This window comes from Bubalus bubalis, chromosome 19 (assembly GCF_019923935.1).
Source record: "Bubalus bubalis isolate 160015118507 breed Murrah chromosome 19, NDDB_SH_1, whole genome shotgun sequence".
Lineage (NCBI taxonomy): Eukaryota > Metazoa > Chordata > Mammalia > Artiodactyla > Bovidae > Bubalus > Bubalus bubalis.
In genome coordinates, this window is record NC_059175.1 from 66,009,138 (window position 1) to 66,034,556 (window position 25,419).

Below are 25,419 nucleotides of genomic sequence, written 5' to 3' on the forward strand. Positions count from 1 at the left end.
GGAGGAGAAGGGGACGACAGAAGATGAGATGGTTGGATGGCATCACTGACTCAATGGACATGAGTTTGAATAAACTCCGGGAGTTGGTGATGGACAGGGAGATCTGGCATGCTGCAGTCCATGGGTTTGCAAAGAGTTGGACATGACTGAGCAACTGAACTGAACTGAAGGTAGATTCAGATGGAATATTACTATCCCAAGGCTGCTCTTTATCATAATTTTCTCCAAACTGTCTTTTGTGACTCTCTTATTTCATATCCCAGGTCCCTGTACATCCTTTGATCTCTTTATTATGTTTTCATCTGCTGATTGCTGCAGGGTCCCTGGCACAGAGGTGAGGCTTACAGAGTAATCACAGCCCACCTAGCCTTACCTGGCTGTCCTCTGCCACCAGAAGGGCAAAGCTCACAAGCTGGTCTGTTTATCAGTGGAGAACACCTGGATATTCCTTTATTCTGAAGGACTCTGTAATGGCCAGAAAGGAACAGTCATTTCTAAAATGAGAACCAAGAAATATATAGTGGGTAATCTCTAAGTCTCATTACATGCCTCTCTCTTCAATATTCTTACAGAGCACCTGTTTCTCTCCAACCTGAAACTCTCCCGTAACTGCAGCTTTATACATCCAACTGCCAACTCTATATTTATTTTGGATCTCAAAAAGAAAATTATAATATTGGTTTTTTGGCCACATCATGCAGCATGCAGGATCTTAGTTCCCTGACCAGGGATTGAACCTGGGCCCCCTCCAGTGGAAGCACAGAATCCTAACCACTGGACCGCCAGGGAAGTCCTGAAATGAAAGCTGTTGATTGATCTCAGAACACCTAGTTGGAGAAACCTCCAACTTGTATCTGGGGGCATGGACATCCACCTGAGAACGCCCGTTTTAGCCTCCCTTGAAGGTAGTTCTGGTCACATGACTACCTGTAGGTAATGGGGTTGAAGCATGTATGATGGAGCTTTGCTTCCGCTCTTTCCTTCCTATAACACAGACCAAGGTTACAGCACAGACACAGGAGAAAACAACCCAAACTCTCAAAGGACAGCAGAGCAGCAAAGGAGGAGGAGCCTGGTCCCTGGAGGTTCACAGGACACAGCTGCCCATCTTGGACTCCCAACCCACCCTCAGGACCTCTGAGGCCACCCCTGGGCTGTTATTTGTGTCCAATTTGGCAGAAGTCAGGGCTTCCCTGGTGACTCAGATGGTAAAGCATCTGCTGCCTGCAGTGTAGGAGACCCAGGGCCGATCCCTTGGTCAGGAAGATCCCCTGAAAAAGAAAGCAGCAAGGCACTCCAGTATTCTTGCCTGGGAAATCCCATGGACAGAGATTCAGAACTGTTCCTCCTTTGGGCTGCCATCTGTTAATAGTCTTTATATCCACCTGGGGGCTCAAGCCAAAGACTGGGAAGCTGTCTTTGCTTCATGTCTCACATTTGGTCAAATTACACCTTGAATCCTTGTCACCGTCATTTCATGTTTTCTTGCTTCAGTGACCTCCAAATTATCTCCCATCCTCAAATCCATTCTCCACTTAGCAGCGGAGCAATGTTCCCAACTAATCTAAATCCAGTTGTTGTGCGCCTGATAAAACTCTCTGATAACTTACAGATTTACTTTAAATGAACCCAAATGCCTTACCTTAGTCTATATGGGTGTGAACTTTTGATATGCTAGAATTGGGTGCAGAGAAGATTAATTATAGCTAATTGGGGTGTAAATCAATGTCCAATGACTAAAGTGGATACATTTTGAAAATAAGTTTTTTCTTCCTTTTAAGTTTCTATCATAGATCTGATTAGACCACCAAAACTAAGAAAATAAAACAATCACTTTCTGATTGTGATTGATTATTATTATGATGATTAATGTTAGACCAACTCAAGTCTTGACCCAACTGAACTCCCTTAATTGAATTTATTTAATTGAATTTCCTTAAAATATTAATGTATTAATAAGTTAATGGTGCATATTCAATTTAAATATTTCCAATAACTGGGCAAGCTTAAAATCAACAATTAGCAAATTCTGGCCCATGGATCATACCCATCATGCTGTCTGTTTTTGTAAGTAAAATCATGTTGGAACATGAGTGCACAGATTTATTTACATGTTACCAATGGCGGCTTTTGAGGTCCAGTGAGAAAGGTGAGTAGTTGAAACAGAAACCGAATGACCCAAGAAGGGTCAAATTTTTACCATCTGGTCCTTTACAGAAAAAAATTAAAATTATAAAGTGTTAACGTGGTAGTCGCTCAGTCGTGTCTGACTTTTTGTGACCCCACAGGCTGTAGCCTGCCAGGCTCCTCTGTCCTTGAGATTCTCCAGGCAAGAATACTGGAGTGGGTGGCCATTCCCTTCTCCAGGGGATCCTCTCGACCCAGGGATCAAATCCAGGTCTCTTGCATTGCAGGCAGATTCTTTACCATCTGAGCCATCAGAGATACATAACAAATCTCAAATGTCCTAAGTATTCACAAACTAAATCAGTTCTTTTAACACCATTCAACTTACAATGACAAGTTGAACATTTTGACACATATTGACTGTGTTTTTGAAGAACTTCGAAGTCAAGTCTCCCCTCCTAAGAGAATTTTAAATTGGGGTACTGGCTGTATTCCTCACTCCTCATTTCTATTTGGATATAGGACATCATCAGAGAAGGAATGCCGGCTGTACCCAGCACTCATTGGTGGGATAACGCTGCTGTGATTTCAGATGCTGTTGGTTGAGCATCACTCCCAGGTAGAAGGTCGCTGGCTGCCTAGTGAGGTTGACACAGCAGCTGAACACGTGAGCAGACGTGCTCCATTGTTTCAAGGGCGCCATGTTGGGGAGGGAAGGACAGACTCCTCTCGCTATTAGAATTGTGCCTCCTTTCCGGAAAACTGCTGCCTCCAAAACCTGGACAGGACTCCCACTCCTCAGCACCATGGTAGCTCAGGGGAGGATTCAAACACCCTGAGAAGAGGACAGCAAGGAAAGCAGAACCCTCGCCATGGCGTCACCAGGTCTCGAAGCTAACTCAGGCTGTAAAAGAATGTGTTACAAACTCTAGGTGGCGCTAGTGGTAAAGAACCCACCAGCCAATGCAGGCAACATAAAAGATGCAGGTTCAATCCCTGGGTCGGAAAGATCACCTGGAGAAGGGCATGGCAACCCACTCCAGTATTCTTGCCTGGAGAATCCATGGACGGCGGAGCCTGGCGGGCTACAGTCCAAAAGGTCGCAAAGAGTCAGACACAACTGAACCGACTGAGCACACATACACGATAAAACTACCATAGGCCTTATGCCTATTACCAGGAGCCCTAATAACCAAGAAAATATTCAGTGAAATGGAAAATTATAGACCTATGTTAAGAAACTCAGTATGTCAGACAAAAATTTATGATAATGGGAAACTTTGTAAATTTCTGTTTTAACTTCTATTTCAATTATCTCCAAATGTATACCTGAAGTCCAAACATATGCCCTTGGGCAGCAGAAAGCTGACAATTTGCAGGTAAAAAATGAACACTTGAAATAAGAATTTTAGGTATCCAGCTGGTTGAACTTGAATCATCCTAAGTGTGAAGGTATGGATGTTTGTGTACTTCCTGCCACAAATTTCCCACTTTTCTGTGGCCTTGAGCATGCAACAGTGTGAAAGAAGAGCAAAGATTTTTTTCAAACGTATCAAACGACTAAAGGTAGAGCAGTGGGCAGGGCTTGTGTGCTAATCACATGAATAGCATTATAGTGTTCAGTGGAGTTGTTTATTCTCTACTTTAAATTCACGGCCCTCCAGCCCAGCTGTCATCATGAGACACAAAGGAGTGAAGATCCCATTTTCCTTTGAGCACGTCGGGATCAGAATTCTAGGCTTCCTTCCTCCCCTGTGTCACTCTGTCCACGCTGGCAAACGCAATTACTATGCCAGGGGTTGGTTGGGGTGGAAGGGGTCTGTGCCGCCCTCCTGCTCTACTCTGCGAGTTCCACAGAGGCAGGTGGAGGGCGGGGGGGTCTCGTCCCCACCTCCCCCCAGCACAGTGCTCAGTACCCAAAAGGTTCTTTGTTGAATTGATGAGTAGGAACAAACTACTTACTTTGCAGTGCAATGCTCCTGGCCAGCACCCACAAAGCACTTTCAAAGTCTAATCACAGCAACAGAAGGAGTGAATATGGAGAGGACATTGGAACACCGCAAGCGTCTGGCTATGTTTGGAGTTCCCCTGGGGCCAGGAAGAGGGAGCCGCTGCTCTGTGGACGTGAAGAAATTGCTAACCTAGCAACTGATGGAGCTTCATTATTTCTTCAGTTGCCCTAGGCAACCCCCTCGCTGGCCCAGACACACCCGAGGCCAGCTGGGTCCTGGGTCGGGCTGGGGAGGTTCAGAGCAGCGGCTGCCCCCTGGGTCTGCTCTCAGGTGCAATCCTAGTGGCCAGGAAGCAAGTGGGAGGCTGGCTCCTCCTAAGATCAGTCACTATAATGGGTTTTCCTGGAGGCCCGGGAGCAGCGTGGCAAAGGCTGGCTTCTTGGAACCGCGTGACCGGGGGCTTGCCGGTGACATGACTGCAGAGGGCAAAGTCACCAGTCCCACCTGGCTCGGTGGGAGGAGGGCAGGTGTACAGGTTGTGGGGAGGTGGCTACTGGGAGCATTTTCTGCCCGAGTCCACCAGTTGTAAGACACAGGATCGGGCCGGGGCCCTGTGACACCTGCTCAGAAGCCCCGAAACTTAACAGCATCCTGTGCATGTACCTAGGAGTCAGCACCTGCTCCTCACTGTCAAGCCCACCCAGGAGAAGAAAACGGTTGCATCACTGGCATGGAACTCCCTCTGTCCACTCACTCCCCGCACGTGGAGACTACTAGGTCACACGTCCTGCCTCATGGAAAACATTGCTGAGTGCTAAGAGGAGTTTAATGCGCTGGTAAGTGGGTCACATGCACTTTGAAAGACAAAAACCTCCTAACAGCTCACCGCGCAGAAGCAGGGGGGAGAGACCCTACTACGTTCAAGGGGGCAACGTTTACGAAAACCATCTGAAATGTGGCTGATCCTCTTGGCTGGTTCTCACTGGCAAATGCATACCTGACAGGCTGTTCTTGAAACAGCAGGAGCACGTTTGCTGTTTCCGTCTGGGAGCTTATGGACTCTTCAGGATGTTTACCCTCCCATTGCTTTGCATAAGGAGCAGGATTTCTAAGGAGGTGATATTAAGTCCTCTCCCAGGGACCGCAGCAAAGCCCTGCCCTTTCCTGTGTTTCTGCAGCTGCAGGGGCTTGGCACTTGCTCTGCCCTCTTGCTTGAGGTGGGGTGGGGGGGTCCCCAGACCCCTACACAGTCACTTCTTCTCAGAACTCAGGGTCCCTTGCCCACATCATCTACTGAGACAGCCCCTCCTTGTCTAAGTAAAATAGCCCCTCCCACTCTGGCTGTCCACTTAGATTAGATTTTCTATGGAGCACCTGCTCCTTGCTGAGAACAAGTTCCCTCTTTTTTCCCACCTCCCTTACAGAAAAGCTGCCCGTCAGGCAGCAGGGAGGCCTTGCTCACAGCTGAGTCCTTCATGGGGGCACAGGAGGGGACACTGTTTTAGGGAGATGGAGAAGAAGCTGCTTCCACCCCCCTGTCCCCCTGGAGATGTGTGCAGGATGGAGGGATGGGAGTGCTCCCCAAACCCCGCTCCCCCCTGAAGCACCCTCTCTGCTCTCACAGGAAGGGCTGCCTGTTCCCCCTTGTTTCTGGGGAAAGTCCAGTGTCGGGGAACTGACGACACAAGGAAGGTTGATTTCATCACAAGCAATGAAAACAGCCGACTTTGAAGTTCTCAGAAAAGTTTATGATGGATTTTTGACCGCTCTCCTCACCCAAACACTATGCCGAGTGCTTTACACATACTAGGTGACCTATGCATGCTAAGTCGCTTCAGTCATGTCCGACTTTTTGTGACTCCCATGGACTGTAGCCTGCCAGGCTCCTCTGTCCATGGGATTTTCCAGGCAAGAATACTGGAGTGGGTTGCCTTGCCCTCTTCCAGAGGATCTTCCTGAGCCAGGGATCGAACCTGTACCTCTTATGTCGCTTGCATTGGCAGGCAAGTCTTTACCACCAGTGCCACCTGGGAAGCCCCAGGTGCCTTATGGTTTAACTAGAATTGATAAGGGAACCTATGGAGCTGTCAGAGTGGCCTCTCATTTTGGTTTACTCCTAATCTAAAAACTTTTAAAAAATGGAAACAATTCAAAGGATGGCAATCACTAAATAGCTGTTCCTAGAGGAATGAATTCACGGGAAAACATCTAAAAGTGATTCTTTGCTGAAATTGCCCTGAATTCTGAGGCTGAGCCTTCAAGAAAGGGAGCCAGCAGAACCTGCAAAGACTAACTCCCATTTTCCACTAGTTCTCCAAGAGGTAACTGTTAGCAACAGTACCAAATTAAACAGATGTGATGTCATCGAAGGACTGTTGGTTTCCACTCCTCCAAAGGTAACGAGGGGCTTCCCTGGTGGCTCAGACAGTAAAGAATCTCCCTGCAATGCAGCAGACCTGGGTTCAACCCCTGGGTCAGGAAGATCCCCTGGAGAAGGAAATGGAAACCCACTCTGGTATTCTTGTCTTGAGAGTTCCATGGACAGAGGAGTCTAGTGGGCTACAGTCCAAAACACTTTCACTTTCAAAAGGTAATGGAATTGATCCAGGATTCTTGGGACCAGCAGGCAGCTTCCACAAGACCCATGGTGTTCCATGGCCATGTACTTATTGGTACTTCCTTGCTTGTACGTCCATTCATGTCTTGTTCTTTGCAGCCTCTTAAAGAAGCATTTGCTGTATACTTTGGTAAACCTAAAACACACGAAGAAATGATTTTCCTTCTCTACTTTGAGTTGACCTGTTGCTCAGATGGGCTTCTCTGGTGGCTCAGATAGTAAAGAATCTTCTTGCGATGTAGGAGACTGAGGTTCAATCCTCAGGTGGGCAGAGACCATGCTTCTTGATGGCTGAAGTATCAGCTTACCTCCTAAGTGGAATAACCCACAGACCAGGACCTACCTTCTGCCACTGACTTTTTTTGTTTGGCTTATACATTATGAATTGCTTAAACTTCATATTCACCCCTGGAGAGCCATAAATTATTATTACTCCTTTTCTCTACTCCATTCTCCTTCTTAGTATCTTCTCTTACTGCAGTTTCTCTTAGCTGTCAAAAACTGATATATTGTTTTCCAAAATGAAAGTTAAAGATGAAAGCAACATTGGAATAAAAAGCAATGTCTTTTTTTCTAAAAAGAAGGGATGCCAGGAAAAGAGAAGAAGCTAAACCAAACTTGCTAGCAGAATTTATACAAGAGATTGCATCATACTTTAATGAAGACACTTTTCTAAAAATGAAAGCATTTGGCCAGGACCATTTTGCCAAATTTGCAGAAAATGTACCCAATGGAATTGCCAGCATAATACTGTAATGGGTGTTTCTGGAATGCAGTCTAGTGTTGTTATAAAAATAGGACACAGTATTTAAAACAAGACTGTCTAATTGTGGGCACAAACAAAAAACACCTCCTAAAACAACAGGAAGAGGATCAAAGACGGTTGTTTTCCCCACTGAGTGAAAGGGAAAGGACCTGTCAAAATTTTACTGATAAAATCAGCATGCGTTTACATTCTCTCCAACTTAACAACTAGAGGCGCCTCAGGAACGTGTCAGGAAAGTGGATGTATATTGTAGGAGTCTGTTCTTTGGTGAGCAGACTGTGCAGAGGGGAAGGAGTGTACTATTTATTCCTGGAACCAGAATTGGCTTCCCAGGAGGCTCAGTGGTGAAGAATCCGCCTGCCAATGCAGGAGACTTGGGTTCAATCTCTAGCTCAGAAAGATCCCCTGGAAAAGGAAATGGCAACCCACCCCAGTATTCTTGCTTGGAAAATCCCATGGGCAGAGGAGCCTGGCGGGCTACAGTCCATGGGATCACAAAGAGTTGGACCTGACTGAGCGACTGAGCATGCAACCAGAATTACAACAGATAAGAGCTTTAATATTTCTGGCTAAGCACATTATCTGCATCTCAGGTGGTGGGACCTGCTTGTTCTCTGAGGTTGGTCCAGCAGGTTCACACAAGATGCTCTGGCTGTCAGATTTTGGATGGTCTCCTTTAGGGAAGATGGCAGCCTTTAGGGCACATCCATGCCTTTCAGAGTTCAGACTCCAAACAAAATTTAATCAATGGATGCATTGACATGTCCAGCATTAACCTAGTATTTTAACACAGCTACAAGCAATTTGGAAGACCACATGACGAGTGGCAAAAGAATCCAAGAATTCCTCCATGGAATGACACCAAGCCTGCAAATGAGTATAAACACAGAAAAAAAGACTGAAAGGAAACTCACCAGGAATGTGAAACATGAATCATTGTTAAGTCTGTATCATCAAATTATAGTCAATGTCCGTGTTATTTAAATTCTGCCTGCTGTGAGCATGGGCTTCCCTGGTGGCTCAGCAGTAAAGAATCTGCCTGCCAGTTCATGAGTTTAGGGTTCAGTCTCTCAGTTGGGAAGATCCTCTGAAGAAGGAAATGGCAACCCACTCCAGTATTTTTGCCTGGGGAGTCCCATGGACAGAGACGTCCATGGTGGGCTACATTCTATGGGGTCGCAGAGAGTCAGACACAACTGAAAGACTAAACAACAGTGTTGTTGTTGCTGTTCAGTGACTAAGTTGTATCTGACTCTGTGACCCCACGGACTGCAGCACACCAGGCTTCCCTGTCCTTCACCATCTCACAGAGTTTGCTCAAACTCATGTCCGTTGAGTCAGTGATGCCATCCAACCATCCCCTCTGTTGTCCCCTTCTCCTGTCTTCAGTCTTTCCCAGTGTCGGGCTCTTTTCCAATGAGTCAGCTCTTCACATCAGGTGGCCAACATATTAAAGCTTCAGCATCAGTCCTTCCAATGAATATTCAGGGTAATTTATCCCAAAAGAGAAAATGCAAACCAAGCTACTATGTTCATTTTCAAGCATTACAAGGTTTTTTCCAGTCTTTTCTGGATCAACTGCTGGAATTCATTTTAATTATAAAGAGTTAGGAAGCTGGCCAAGTGAACTGGGCTTTCAATGATGGTTAAGATGGGAGGTGTGGCGTGGCCAGGAAGAGAGATTTGTATGGCAGAGTGGTGCCCTCTGGTGATAATCCCAGTGTTTAGCTCATCTGCACATGTTTCATTCAGTCACTCATGCAACAAAAAAGCGTGTTGATGGCTTACCTTGGGGTCACTGTGTAGCAGTGACCCAAGCAGACAGTCTTGCTCGCTCCCCCTGGGGAGCTGGTGGAAGGGCAGCATGAACAGCATTGAATATGCATCCTAGGAACACCTGGCAGAGTTATCAGACTTTTTAGGGAGAATCAGAAGAAGCAAATCAGAACACACACAATATAATCTTGGGCACAGATTTCAGTCTGAAAGGAAGGCTATGCTTCACCTGAAAGAAACCACTAGAAATATAAAGTAGAGCAAGAGGAATTTATACAGAAGAATGAGAAAAAAGAAAAAGAAAGAAGTGATCAGTGTAGGGTGAATTCAGCCAGGCAAAACTCCTTGAAGGGAGGACTTTGCTCCCTCAAAGGAAATAAATGTGACATGAGATGAGATGATGCTTTAGGAGAGGGTATCCGTGGGAGGGTGGGGGGCCTCAGAGACAGAGATGAACCGTGTTCCTCTCTGGGAGGGGGGCTGCCAGACTATGCCGGCTACCTTTTGCTCATACCAGCATGTAACTGGGCATCCAAGTCACCCTTGTCAGCACCCTGCCACTCCTGCTGGTTGGTTGCATCACATTCAACTTCCCTCCCCAGGACTGGATGCTGTTAAGGTCAGGAACGCCTCAGTGAATCACCGCTTTCCTGGCTCTTCTTGTTCTGACTCCTGTTTGAATCTCCTTGGCTCCTACTAGACAGGTTGAGTGAGTGAAGTCACTCAGTCGTGTCCAGTTCTTTGCAGCCCCATGGACTGTAGCCCACCAGGCTCCTCAGTCCATGGAATTTTCCAGGCAAGAGTACTGGAGTGGGTTGCCATTTCCTTCTCCAGGGGATCTTCCCAACCCAGGGATCGAACCTGGGTCTCCTGCACTGCGGGCAGATGCTTTACCATCTTAGCCACCAGGGAAGTCCTGCTAGACAGGTTATACCCCCCACCAAAAAAAATCCATTTATAATAGTGCAGGATCCCTGGTAGTAAGGACTGTCACCTCCATCATTACCCTCCACTTCCAAAGCAGAGTGCCAATAGTCAGATAAAGGCATGATACATTTTGGCAGCAAATCCACACTCAGAAATTCTAGAAATACTTAACCATGGACGTTTATTAGACTCGCTGGGTAGCTGTAAGCTCATCCAAAAGGAAACGAAACTGGAAAAAGGAAAAAGAAAAGCTATAAGGTATTGAAGAAGAGCACCAAGCCTGGCTTTAGGATCAAGGGTGTGTTTTTTAAGGAATCTCTGTATTGTTCTCCATAGTGGTTGAACCAATTTACATTCCCACCAACAGTGTAGGAGCCTTCCATTCTTTCTACACCCTCTTCATCATCTGTTGTTTGTGGATTTTTTGATGATGGCCATTCTAACTTGTGTGAGGTGATACCTCATTGTAGTTTTGATTTGCATTCTCTAATAATCAGTGATGCCAAACACCTTTTCATGAGTCTGTGGGCCATCTGTGTGTCTTCTTTGGAGAAATGACTGTTTAGGTTTTCTGCCCATTTTCTGACTGCATTGTTTGTTTGATGATATTAACCTACATAAGCTGTTTATAAATTTTGAAGACTAATCCCTTGTTGGTCACATCACTTGCAAGTATTTTCTTCCAATCTGTTGGTTTTCTTTTTATTTTGTTTATAGTTTCCTTCGCTGTGCAAAAGCTTTGAGTTTAATTAGGTCTCATTTGTTTATTTTGAGCTACCATATGATCCTGAAATCCCACTCCTAGGCATGTATCTGGAGAAAAATATGGTCCCACAGGATACATGCATCCCAATGTTCACTGTAGCATTATTTACAGTACCCAAGACATGGAAGCAACCTAAATGCACATCGGCAGATGAATGGTTAAAGAAGTTGTGGCATGTATACACAAGGGAATATTAGTCATTAAAAAGAATGAAATAATGCCTTTTTTTTTTGTTCTTCAATTTTATTTTATTTTTAAACTTTACATAATTGTATTAGTTTTGCCAAATATCAAAATGAATCCACCACAGGTATACATGTGTTCCCCATCCTGAACCCTCCTCCCTCCTCCCTCCCCATTCCATCCCTCTGGGTCGTCCCAGTGCACCAGCCCCAAGCATCCAGTATCCTGCATCGAACCTGGACTGGCAACTCGTTTCATACATGATATTACACATGTTTCAATGCCATTCTCCCAAATCTTCCCATCCTCTCCCTCTCCCACAAAGTCCATAAGACTGTTCTATACATCAGTGTCTCTTTTGCTGTCTCGTATACAGGGTTATTGTTACCATCTTTCTAAATTCCATAAATATGCATTAGTATACTGTATTGGTGTTTTTCTTTCTGGCTTACTTCACTCTGTATAATAGGCTCCAGTTTCATCCACCTCATTAGAACTGATTCAAATGTATTCTTTTTAATGGCTGAGTAGTACTGCATTGTGTATATGTACCACTGCTTTCTTATCCATTCATCTGCTGATGGACATCTAGGTTGCTTCCATGTCCTGGCTATTATAAACAGTGCTGCGATGAACATTCGGGTACACGTGTCTCTTTCCCTTCTGGTTTCCTCAGTGTGTATGCCCAGCAGTGGGATTGCTGAATCATAAGGCAGGTCTATTTCCAGGTTTTTAAGGAATCTCCACACTGTTCTCCATAGTGGCTGTACTAGTTTGCATTCCCACCAACAGTGTAAGAGGGTTCCCTTTTCTCCACACCCTCTCCAGCATTTATTACTTGTAGACTTTTGGATCGCAGCCATTCTGACTGGTGTGAAATGGTACCTCATAGTGGTTTTGATTTGCATTTCTCTGATAATGAGTGATGTTGAGCATCTTTTCATGTGTTTGTTAGCCATCTGTATGTCTTCTTTGGAGAAATGTCTATTTAGTTCTTTGGCCCATTTTTTGAGTGGGTCATTTATTTTTCTGGAGTTGAGCTGTAGAAGTTGCTTGTATATTCTCGAGATTAGTTGTTTGTCAGTTGCTTCATTTGCTATTATCTTCTCCCATTCTGAAGGCTGTCTTTTCACCTTGCTAATAGTTTCCTTTGATGTGCAGAAGCTTTTAAGGTTAATTAGGTCCCATTTGTTTATTTTTGCTTTTATTTCCAATATTCTGGGAGGTGGGTCCTAGAGGATCCTGCTGTGATGTATGTCAGAGAGTGTTTTGCCTATGTTCTCCTCTAGGAGTTTTATAGTTTCTGGTCTTACGTTGAGATCTTTAATCCATTTTGAGTTTATTTTTGTGTATGGTGTTAGAAAGTGTTCTAGTTTCATTCTTTTACAAGTGGTTGACCAGATTTCCCAGCACCACTTGTTAAAGAGATTGTCTTTAATCCATTGTATATTCTTGCCTCCTTTGTCAAAGATAAGGTGTCCATATGTGCGTGGATTTATCTCTGGGCTTTCTATTTTGTTCCATTGAGCCATACTCATCAAGAAACAAAGGGAGAAAAATCAAATCAATAAAATTAGAAATGAAAATGGAGAGATCACAACAGACAACACAGAAATACAAAGGATCATAAGAGACTACTATCAACAATTATATGCCAATAAAATGGACAACGTGGAAGAAATGGACAAATTCTTAGAAAAGTACAACTTTCCAAAACTGGACCAGAAAGAAATAGAAAATCTTAACAGACCCATCACAAGCACGGAAATTGAAACTGTAATCAAAAATCTTCCAGCAAACAAAAGCCCAGGTCCAGACGGCTTCACAGCTGAATTCTACCAAAAATTTAGAGAAGAGCTAACACCTATCCTGCTCAAACTCTTCCAGAAAACTGCAGAGGAAGGTAAAATTCCAAACTCATTCTATGAGGCCACCATCACCCTAATACCAAAACCTGACAAAGATCCCACAAAAAAAGAAAACTACAGGCCAATATCACTGAGGAACATAGATGCAAAAATCCTTAACAAAATTCTAGCAATCAGAATCCAACAACACATTAAAAAGATCATACACCATGACCAAGTGGGCTTTATCCCAGGGATGCAAGGATTCTTCAATATCCGCAAATCAATCAATGTAATACACCACATTAACAAATTGAAAAATAAAAACCATATGATTATCTCAGTAGATGCAGAGAAAGCCTTTGACAAAATTCAACATCCATTTATGATCAAAACTCTCCAGAAAGCAGGAATAGAAGGAACATACCTCAACATAATCAAAGCTATATATGACAAACCCACAGCAAACATTATCCTCAAGGGTAAAAAATTGAAAGCATTTCCTCTAAAGTCAGGAACAAGACAAGGGTGCCCACTTTCACCATTACTATTCAACATAGTTTTGGAAGTTTTGACACAGCAATCAGAGCAGAAAAAGAAATAAAAGGAATCCAAATTGGAAAAGAGGAAGTAAAGCTCTCACTGTTTGCAGATGACGTGATCCTCTACATAGAAAACCCTAAAGACTCCACCAGAAAATTACTAGAACTAATCAATGACTATAGTAAAGTTGCAGGATATAAAATCAACACACAGAAATCCCTTGCATTCCTATACACTAATAATGAGAAAACAGAAAGAGAAATTAAGGAAACAATTCCATTCACCATTGCAATGGAAAGAATAAAATACTTAGGAATATATCTACCTAAAGAAACTAAAGACCTATATATAGAAAACTATAAAACACTGGTGAAAGAAATCAAAGAGGACACTAACAGATGGAGAAATATACCATGTTCATGGATTGGAAGAATCAATATAGTGAAAATGAGTATACTACCCAAAGCAATCTATAGATTCAATGCAATCCCTATCAAGCTACCAAGAGCATTCTTCACAGGGCTAGAACAAATAATTTCACAATTTGTATGGAAATACAAAAAACCTCGAATAGCCAAAGCGATCTTGAGAAAGAAGAATGGAACTGGAGGAATCAACCTACCTGACTTCAGGCTCTACTACAAAGCCACAGTTATCAAGACAGTATGGTACTGGCATGAAATAATGCCTTTTGCAGCAACATGGATGGGCCTAGAGATTGTCATACTGAGTGAAGTAAGTCAGATGAAGAAAAGTATCACTTATATGTGGAACTTTTAAAAATGATAGACATGAACTTATTTACAAGGGCTTCCCTGGTGGCTCAGACGGTAAAATGTCTGCTACAATGCAGTAGACCTGGGTTCGATCTCTGGGTTGGGAAGATCTTTTGGAGAAGGAGATGGCAGCCCACTCCAGTACTCTTGCCTGGAAAATCCCATGGATGGAGGAGCCTGGTAGGCTACAGTCCATGGGGTCGCAAAGAGTCAGACACGACTGAGCAGGCTCCGTAGCAGTGAGGACTCCTGGTCTCTTTTATAGCATCATATGGCCAGTTCCTATGCCCTGTGGTACCAGACTCCTTTAACTGTGGTGTTGGAGAAGATTCTTGAGAGTACCATGGACTGCAAGGAGATCCAACCAGTCCATCCTAAAGGAGATCAGTCCTGGATATTCATTGGAAGAACTGATGCTGAAGCTGAAACTCCAATATTTTGGCCACCTGATGCAAAGAACTGACTCATTTGAAAAGACCCTGATGCTGGGAAAGATTGAAGGCAGGAGGAGAAGGGGACAACAGAGGATGAGATGGTTGGATGGCATCACCAACTTGATGGACAAAAGTCTGAGTAAACTCTGGGAGTTGGTGATGGACAGGGAGGCCTGGCGGGCTGCAGTCCATGGAGTCACAAAGAGCTGGACACGACTGAGTGGCTGAACTGAACTGAACTGACCCAATTCCTTGTTGCCCAACAATTTTTAAGTATGTGTTCATTAGTAACCTCTAGTAGAGCCTCTGGGCTTTGGTGAAGATTCTCTTTGAGATAAACTGGATGCAGATTGCTATACAAATTTAAATATTTAATATTTTTTTACTTTTAAAGTGTTCTATTAAGGTTCATCCCCATTTTAAAAATTTCAAGCAATACAGAAAGGTTAAAATGGGACATATATCACCTAAAATCTTACCACTGCAAAATAATAGTAAATTAGGTGAATACCATGTGAATTTTTTTGCCTTTATATTTCTTTTTATTGTCCTTGTTGGTTATTGATTTTAAATACAGAAGCATGTACATCTCAATCCTAAACTCCCAATCTATCCTCCTCCTTCCTCCCTGGTAACCGCAAGTTCATTCTCTGAGTCTGTTTCTGTTTTGTAAATGAGTTCATGTCTATCATTTTTGAAAAGTTCCACATATAAGTGATACTTTTCTTCATCTGACTTACTTCACTCAGTATGACAATCTCTAGGCCCATCCATGTTGCTGCAAAAGGCATTATTTCATTCTTTTTAATGACTAATATTCCCTTGTGTATACGTGCCACAACTTCTTTAACCATTCATCTGTCGATGGGCATTTAGGTTGCTTCCATGTCTTGGGTACTGTAAATAATGCTACAGTGAACATTGGGATGCATGTATCCTGTGGGACCATGTTTTTCTCCAGATACATGCCTAGGAGTGGGAGTTCTGAGGGAGTAATGGCTTATCATACTGGATTTTATGCCTAAAATTTCCTCCAAGTTGGGCCATGTCAGTTATCTGGAAACTGACTTCCTATCAGCAATCCTGGAGGTAGGTTGGAGAGAAAGACATATTCAAGAGAAGGCAGGTGTGAGATTCACCTTCCCGCTTCCTCCCTTAGCAGCTTTTGATTGAACATTTTAGAACTAAATTTCTTCATGCTTAAATATATGAAAGAGCTGAGGTAGATAACCTAATGGTAGCATTCTCTGATTGTGGTAATTTTAAGTAAAAGGATATTTGTGTATGCATTCTTTACAGAATTTCTCATCCAATAGAATTCATGGACACTGAGAAAGTGAGAGGTGAAACAAAATTATATTGATTTACCTGAGTCTTGCTATATGCCTGCTTCTCTTTAAATCTCTTTTTAAAATTCTGAATAATGCAACTCCAAACAAATAATATCAGGGATGTATTTTGTTTCTACCTAACAAATTTCTCTGTGAATCTTGTCAAGTTCATCTAGAAATTGATTTAGGGCAGAGTTTGAGCAAGATGAGCAAATGCTGGCATTTCCTTCAGATTGAATTTCTTAACCAAAACAAAGATCTCCTGGGAGAAGTTTGAGACTGGACCACTGCAAATGCCTGAATCCATTGTATTTTTATCTACTTACCCCACAAAGCCATATTACCACCTACACAAAACAAACGGTTTCCAACTAGTGACAAAGTACCAGCATAGTAAGTATGTGGTATATAAATTGTCATATTTCACATTTTCCAGCATTCTCCCTCTACAAAACAAAGAAGGAATAATGCAACATATTTCATAACTGTCTTACAAGGTAGACCATTGCTTTTGGCTGGTAGATATAGACTTCCTTCCTAATGATGCATGGCCACACTCTGAAGCCCTGTGTAATACCTTTAAAATAAACTCCAAGAGTAAATTGTGGTTTCCAGTCTTAATTTGCAGATTAAATATTGTTCATGGGCATGGCTACTTGGGGCTTCCCACGTGTCTCAGTAGTAGAGACTCTGCCTGCCAAAGAAGGAGACCTGGGTTCTATTCCTGGGGTTGGGAAGATCCCCTGGAGAAGGGAATGGCTACCCACTCCAGTATTCTTGCCTGGAGAATCCAATGGACAAAGAAGCCTGGCAGGCTGCAGTCCTTGGGGGTCTCAAAGAGTCAGGCACAACTGAGCAGACAATCATGCATATGGTTCCTTCACTGTCTCTGCTGTCTTCTTCTGAAATAACATGGCCAGTGCCCAGCCTTTTTCAAGTCATTATGGGTAAATCTCATTCACCCAACAACCCATTGATTAAGAACCTATTAAGTGTAGGGCAGTGTACTATGTGAAAAGCACAAAATAAAGAAACACTCCAGGCTATAACTAGCTCACAGTGGTGGGGGGAGAGGCACTTCGATGAAGAACATGATTTAACTCTCAGGAAGCCTAAGGAACAGTGTGGCTATTTCTCCTTTGGGGGGATCTCAGGGGAGCTGCACTTTGGGAGAGAGGGGCAAAGTTCAGATTTACAAGTGTCAAGTGGGGGACATTTAGGTCCTGCTGCAGATTTACATGTATTAATTATGCTCTCAGCCAAGTTATTTTTCTTCTCTACTCTTTACATTCTTGATGGACTTGGAGGGATGAAAACATCCCCCCTCCTCCCCCGCCGCCTTTCTCCATCCACATGGGTGCTGTAGAGATAACATGAGATTTACACTGAAAAATAAAAGCCATGATGTAAATGAAAGTGCAGATGCCTCATTTGTCTCTGAATGCAGTGCTCATCACTTTCTTGTAAGTTAAGTAGTGACATGCTTGAGATTTTAAAAATGGGATCCCTTTAGAACTCATAGAAGAAATCTGCATTGAGGGACCGCTTGTGAAAATGTTGGCACTTTATTCAAGTTTTATTACTTTTGGCCCCCCGTGTGTCTCTGAAATTACCTTCGGTGAGTCTAGTGATTTATTGGTAAGGAAGGTTAACAGTGGGCAATTTTCAGTGACCACAGGGTATCATCAAAAGCAATTTCTGTGAATTTGGGCTGACCATGGGAGGTAACACAAAATTGTGCTGATTTTTTCAAGGTCATATTTTGAAGGACTAGGAACTTCAGCCTGAGTTGTGTGATGCTGTTTGAAGAATGCATGTGCTTGCAAGTGTATACTTAACAGCAATCCACAATTAATTTTCTAAGAACTGAGTATGGAGGACTGTTTCAGTCTCACATAATTTCAGAAATCTATTCCTCCAGCTAGGAAGGAGAATCATCTTTGGGTTCTCTATTTGCTCTCTGTCTCCTCCAGGAAACAGGAAGAAGGTTTAATTATCTCGTGATGAGCCAATTCTTGGTAGTGACTACTTTGGGTAAAGGGAGATCTTTTGTAGTTGCTTCCATTGCTTTGCAGGTCAGAGCAGTCAAATGAGGCTTAAGGAAGGACACTGATTCTTAGACAAATCACATGATCTTTTTCTTTCTTTTTTTTTTTTTTTTTTTCAGTTGAAATGGTTGTACAACAATGCCAAGAACACAACTCAGGACAAGAAAGAGCAAAAACAGGTAGCAAACTGCAGAAAATTTCAACTTCATTGCCAATGCTGTGCTCTTCATGTTCAAATGAATATAAAATACAAATATGCAAAGGAGACATTTAAAGTCATAGGTGCATGACTGTTTGCTTTGTTATCCTCTTTACTTTCGTATTTTTAAAAAAAGGACAGTGAGAAGAACAAGATGAAGAAGATTAGGAGGATAGAGAACTATGATGACCACAGGCATGAAAACCAGATGCAAATCACAACAGCAATGTGCAAAAAAGACCAGACATGCCCTGCTTCCCCGAGGTCAATTCCAGAAGACTTTCAAAAACACATGTTCCTGGACCACAACATAGACATCTAGAACCAACATTTCCTGGGAGGGAAGAGGAAGGAATCTGTGTTCTTTGAAAGGAGATTCTTAGTGAAGTGAAAGGCGCTCAGTCGTGTCCAACTCTTGTGACCCCATGGACTATACAGTCCTTGGATTTCTCCAGGCTAGAATACTGGAGTGGGTAGCCTTTCCCTTCTCCAGGGGATCTTCCCCACCCAGGGATGGAACCCAGGTGTCCCGCATTGCAGGCGGATTCTTTAGCAGCTGAGCCACCAGGGAAGCCAAGTAGGATTTAAAAGAACCTCAGTAATCCCACCCGGAGAAGGCAATGGCACCCCACTCCAGTACTCCTGCCTGGAAAACCCCATGGATGGAGGAGCCTGGAAGGCTGCAGTCCATGGGGTCGCTAAGAGTCAGACACGACTGAGCGACTTCCCTTTCACTTTTCACTTTCATGCATTGGAGAAGGAAATGGCAACCCACTCCAGTGTTCTTGCCTGGAGAATCCCAGGGATGGGGGAGCCTGGTGGACTGCCGTCTATGGGGTTGCACAGAGTCAGACACGACTGAAGCGACTTAGCAGCAGCAGCAGCATTAATCCCACCAAGATGGCCCCAGCCTATACATAGAGGATCTACTGCCCAAATGGTGCCTTGACTAACCCTGACTGCACCAACCTGGTCATGCCAGTCTCTCAAGAGTCACTTTCCAACAAAGAGGGTGTCCCAGACAGAGACCAACTCCACCACCATTGAAGGTGTGGTCCTACATGGTTCTAGAACTCGGGGCATCTCAGCAGCTTTATCTGTAAAAAGTGGGCCTGCATGACTGCATGACAGGGATTGTGAGAGGAGCTAATGAACTGCCTGGATGTGCACACACCTTGAAAAAGTGAAAGTGTTAGTTGCTCAGTTGTGTTTGACTCTTTGTGACCCCGTGGACTGTAGCCCACCAGGCTCCTCTGCCTATGGAATTCTCCAGACAAGAATGCTGGAGTGAGCAGACATTCTCTTCTCTGCCCACATTGCAGGTGGATTCTTTACCATTTGAGCTACCAGAGAAGCCCACATAGTACATAAGATGAAAAATGCAAGCTTTTCTTCCCCTAACCAGAAAAAGCACCATCTTAAATCATAACATGTGTGGACAGGCTATGTACCTGTGCTGTGTTAGTTTCTATGAGCTCTCTTTTTTAAAAAAAAAGAAAATTATTTTCCTTTTTTCTTGCATGCATGCATGCTCAGATGCTAAGTCGTGTGACTCTTTGTGACCCCAGGGACTGCAGCCCACCAGGCTCCTCTGTCCATGGAATTCCCCAGGCAAGTATACTGAAGTGAGTAGACATTCTCTTCTCCAGGAGATTTTCCTGATCCAAGAATTGAACCTGGGTCTCCCACATTGCAGGCAGACGCTTTACCATCTGAGCCACAAGAGAAGTCCACATAATACATAAGATGAAAAATGTGAGTTTTTCTTCCCCTAACCAGAAAAAGCACCACCATAAATCATAACATGTGTGGACAGGCTATGTACCTGTGCTGTGTTAGTTTATTTGAGCTCTCTCTGTAAAAATATTTTATTTTCCTTTGTTTTTGCATGCACGCTCAGATGCTAAGTCGTGTCTGACTCTGCAACCAGAGTGTAGCCCACCAGACTCCACTGTCCATGGAGGGGAATACTGGAGTGAGTTGCCATTTCCTTCTCCACCCTTTTTTCTTTGGTTAACACCATTACTGGTTTTTCTTGCTTTGCTTTTTTCAGCCAGTGTGTCAAGGGTTATTTGGTTTTACAAAATGTCTTTCTATATTATCCAGTCTTTTCCCTTGTGAGCACTGAAGACCATCGAACAAAAGAAAATACGTTTTGATCTAAGTTAATCGAGTTTCTTTACCTTGGTCACCCTGCTGTCCTGTTGTATATTCTCTTCTGGAAGATATGCCATGGCGAGTTTCTAACAGTCTGTGATTGGATGCTTTAAAATAAGGACATTTTAAGATGCTGGGTCAGGAAAAGCTCAGTGAGGCTTGAGGTCTTACCTCCTTTCAGCTGACATTCCTGTGTCCATGCCAGTATGGAAATTCACTTGTTTTCTAGGCTTTCTTTCTTCATATCTCATTAGGATTCTACAGAGTTGCAAAATAAAACCTCTGCAAGGACAGTTAGATCCATGGCCAGTGGAACACTCTAAACCCCACATTATTTTGACTCATTTGCTTTCTTTTCATCAAATCACTAAACCAACACTATCAGATTTATTGTACATGGCAAAAGTCATGTCAAGTAGATGCCCAAGACACTTTTACAATCCTTTTGGGAGAAAATTTGAAAATCTGTCAATTTTAGATTTCTGTACACTTTAGATTTCTTAAGTATAATTGTAAACTATACTTTTATTTTTCCCAGACTTTTAAGCTTGGCATAAATGTACCTTCTGGATTTCTCCCATTTTCTCTTTTATAAACAATTCAACCGTCTAAGTTTGCTTCACTGGAGTTAAACCTATAAACCACAATTTATAGTTTTCTGTAATGGCCTGGACAATCAAGATTTTAATTCATAGCTAACAAAAAGGCCCCAAACTATCTCCTTTTTCTTCTTGGGGATATTTATTTAATTTTGTCCTTTTATAGAACTATCTGACCTTAGACAGTATTACAGACAAGTCACAGTCATACGACAGACAAAAGAAAAGCAGTTCAGATATAGGGTCCTGCTTAGAATTTGGCCACAAAAACATTCCCTGCTGGTGTGTTCAGCATCACAAAGGCAGCAGGGTACCATCAGAAATGTTTGTATCAAAAGTGAGCACCAGCATCAGCATCTAAGTTGGGTGAGAGTTATTCTCAGAGGGTTCCAAAACTCAACTGAAGTCCCCTTAGTTCAAAATAAACAGCCTTTTCTCATTATACTCTGTTTTTGTGAGCTTAATTCTGTCTCTTTCTGACCCTATAAAAACATTTCAGCAGAGCAAACTCCCTTCCCTGATTCCCATCAACCACTCAGCACTTGAAAATCTAATTAATGCCCACAGCAGACCACAGTGACTGACCACAGACTGTGGAACTTACAGAGCGCCTGCTGGGTGTGTATGGGGTGGGGGGGCATTCGTGTACCACTGGTCTCAGCCACCTACAGAAGCAAGTGACACACTCTCTTTGCAAATTTGGATCAGAAACATTAAGAAATTTTACTATAGGCATCTCAGGAGCCATACCTTGACTCATGGTCAAACGTTACAAAACAACAAAGTTGATGCAGAAGATGAACATGAATTTACTTATTAAACCTTGGAAGGCCAGCATTTGGAAATTCCTGGTCAAAACTGGAAGACAAAGAAAATATGTCTTAATCCTACAGAGATCATAAGGGGGGAATGTGACTTTTTTCTTTTGACATTTATTTCTTTTAAAGACTTTATTTTTCAAAAAAGACTTTTTTAAAGCACTGGATAATATTCCATTGTCTGGATATACCACAGTTTATTTACTGATTCACCTACTGAAGAAATCTTGGTTGCTTTGCAATTATACATAAAAGGTTCTGTGAGCATCTGCATGCAGGTTTTTGTTTTAGGTTCACAGCGAAACTGAGTGGAAGGCACAGAATTTTCTTCCGCACCTCCTAGCCCTACAGACGCATAAGCTCCCTGACTATCAACATCCCCTAGAAGACTAGTGTATTTGTTAACAACTGACGTACCTACGTCACCCAGCACAGTCACTCAAAGTCCACAGTTTACATCGTGGTTCCCCTCAGCGCCACACACCCTGTGGGTTTAGACAAGCATATAATGGCATGTATCCGTCATTATACTGCCACACAGAGTATTTTCACACTCTGACATTTTCCAAGCTGAGAATTGTAGATTGCTTTCATAGAGGAAACCAGAACAATTACAAAGAAGCCAGGAGCATAAACACAATCAAAAAACACTTTGCTGGATTGAATAAATATGTTTTTATAGAGAGTGAAAGGGCTTACACTCTGACACAAACATCCCTTTCATGGTTCTTCTTATCAATAATCTGTGCTTCATTCTGTATTAACCTTCCTGATAGTCAGTATATTTATTACAAATTCTAAAATTGTTAAATTCATAGGAAAAACTAAATGTTATATCCCCCTTAAAACTGGGTTTTCTATTGTTATGAACTTCCAAGTAACTTTCGATACATTTTTCTACATGTTTCCAATTTTCTACAGTGGCATACATCATTCATAATTAGAAAAGCTGATATGATGTTTAACTTAAGATATACTACTCTGAAAATATCATTCAAAATTAAAATAGAAAAAGATAGGAATGCTTTAATATTTCTTCCTTCAAATTTTCTACACTTATCAAATTTCCCTAAGTTTTCTATAACTTTTAGAAAGGGAAAAAAGGCAACCTCATTCTAAAGCATATCTGACTTCTTGGAATGAATGAGAATATAGCAGAGGGGTACACATGCCAAAGTGAAAGTCACTCAGCCGTGTCTGACTCTTTGTGACCCCGTGGACTATACAGTCCATGGAATTCTCCAGGCCAGACTACTAGAGCGGGTAGCCTTCCCCTTCTCCAGGGGATCTTCCCAACCCAGGAATCGAACTCAGGTCTCCCGCATTGCAGGAGGATTCTTTACCAGCTGAGACTCCAGGGAAGCCCACACGTGCCAAGGTCTGGCATAAACCATCAAAGACATCTACCTGCAAGTGATCCATGATGCTCCTAAGCAGGGATCTTTTGGATAAGGTGGAAAATTTCAAGGTAACAACTTTTTATATCATGCCGACTTCTTTTCAAAATGGTATTGAGGCTTTAGGCCCATCTCAAAACCTTTATCTGTATCATCACACAACTGCACAGGTATTTCAATAATAGGATTTCCAGAAACTAAAATATCTCACATCAGATTTTAAAAAATACAGGAATCAGCACCTTAAAGTAACTCTTATGTGACTTATCAGTCTTAGAGGTTATTGGAGCCTGCTAAGAGTTCCTGAAGTTGATTGCTTAAGGACATCAATTTTATTTCACAAAATATTCAATTTTGTGTATTACTCAGAGTTATTAATAAGCAACAGCATTTATCAACATTAATATAGATAGTTAACAGACATTTAAATGTTTACTCTGGGCCCACAATTGTTCTAAGAATTTTAAATGTGTGAGCTTATTTGATCCTCACAAAAATTATGAGGTAGATGCTAATACTACCTCCATTGTACAGATGAAGAAGCTGATAAAGAAAGAGATTAGGTAACTTTCTCACATTCGCTCCAATATCATCCAATTCATATACAAACAATCTGCTTTGAGTGTTCCCCTCTATGATAAACCACTCATATCACCCAGGGTTCTCCAGAGGAATAGAACCAACAGAATATCTATGAGCTTCCCTGGTGGCTCAGATGGTAAAGAATCCACCTGCAATGCAGGAGACCAGGGTTTGATCGCTGGGTCCAGAAGATCCCCTGGAGAAGGGAATGGTTACCCACTCCAGTATTCTTGCCTGGAGAATTCCATGGACAGAAGAAACTGGTGGGCTACAGTCCATGGGGTTCACCTTTCTGCTTTGAGTGTTCACCTCTATGATAAACTGCTTATAACAGCCAGAGTTCTCCAGAGGAATAGACCAATAAAATACCGATATCTGTATCTATATCTCTATATATAGATCTATCGTTTATCTCAAAATCTAGTCATCATCCATCTCTCCATCATCTACTTCACTTCAGTTCATTTCAGTCGCTCAGTCGTGTCCGACTCTTTGCGACCCCATGAATCACAGCACGCCAGGCCTCCCTGTCCATCACCAACTCCTGGAGTTCACTGAGACTCACATCCATTGAGTCAGTGATGCCATCCAGCCATCTCATCCTCTGTCATCTCCTTCTCCTCCTGCCCCCAATCCCTCCCAGCATCAGTCTTTTCCAATGAGTCAACTCTTCGCATGAGGTGGCCAAAGTACTGGAGTTTCAGCTTTAGCATCATTCCTTCCAAAGAAATCCAAGGGCTGATCTCCTTCAGAATGGACTGGCTGGATCTCCTTGCAGTCCAAGGGACTCTCAAGAGTCTTCTCCAACATCACAGTTCAAAAGCATCAATTCTTTGGCGCTCAGCCTTCTTCACAGTCCAACTCTCACATCCATACATGACTACAGGAAAAACCATAGCCTTGACTAGACGAACCTTTGTTGGCAAAGTAATGTCTCTGCTTTTGAATATGCTATCTAGGTTAGTCATGACTTTCCTTCCAAGGAGTAAGCGTCTTTTAATTTCATGGCTGCAGTCACCATCTGCAGTGATTTTGGAGCCCAGAAAAATAAAGTCTGACACTGTTTCCACTGTTTCCCCATCTATTTCCCATGAAGTGATGGGACCGGATGCCATGATCGTCATTTTCTGAATGTTGAGCTTTAAGCCAACTTTTTCACTCTCCACTTTCACTTTCATCAAGAGGCTTTTGAGTTCCTCTTCACTTTCTGCCATAAGGGTGGTGTCATCTGCATATCTGAGGTTATTGATATTTCTCCCGGCAATCTTGATTCCAGCTTGTGCTTCTTCCAGCCCAGCGTTTCTCATGATGTACTCTGCATAGAAGTTAAATAAGCAGGGTGACAATATACAGCCTTGACGAACTCCTTTTCCTATTTGGAACCAGTCTGTTGTTCCATGTCCAGTTCTAACTGTTGCTTCCTGACCTGCATACAAATTTCTCAAGAGGCAGATCAGGTGGTCTGGTATTCCCATCTCTTGAAGAATTTTCCACAGTTTATTGTGATCCACACAGTCAAAGGCTTTGGCATAGTCAATAAAGCTATTGTCAATAAAGTCATCTACTTACCTGTC

The 25,419-nt window shown here is 42.8% G+C and overlaps 1 non-coding gene across 1 annotated transcript; it reads right to left on the reverse strand.

Annotated features, from left to right (window-relative positions):
• Positions 1-716: 716 nt before the first annotated feature.
• TRNAG-UCC lies at positions 717-789 on the reverse strand. The gene has a single exon. It is a non-coding gene; the product is annotated as a tRNA-Gly (tRNA).
• Positions 790-25,419: the final 24,630 nt, after the last annotated feature.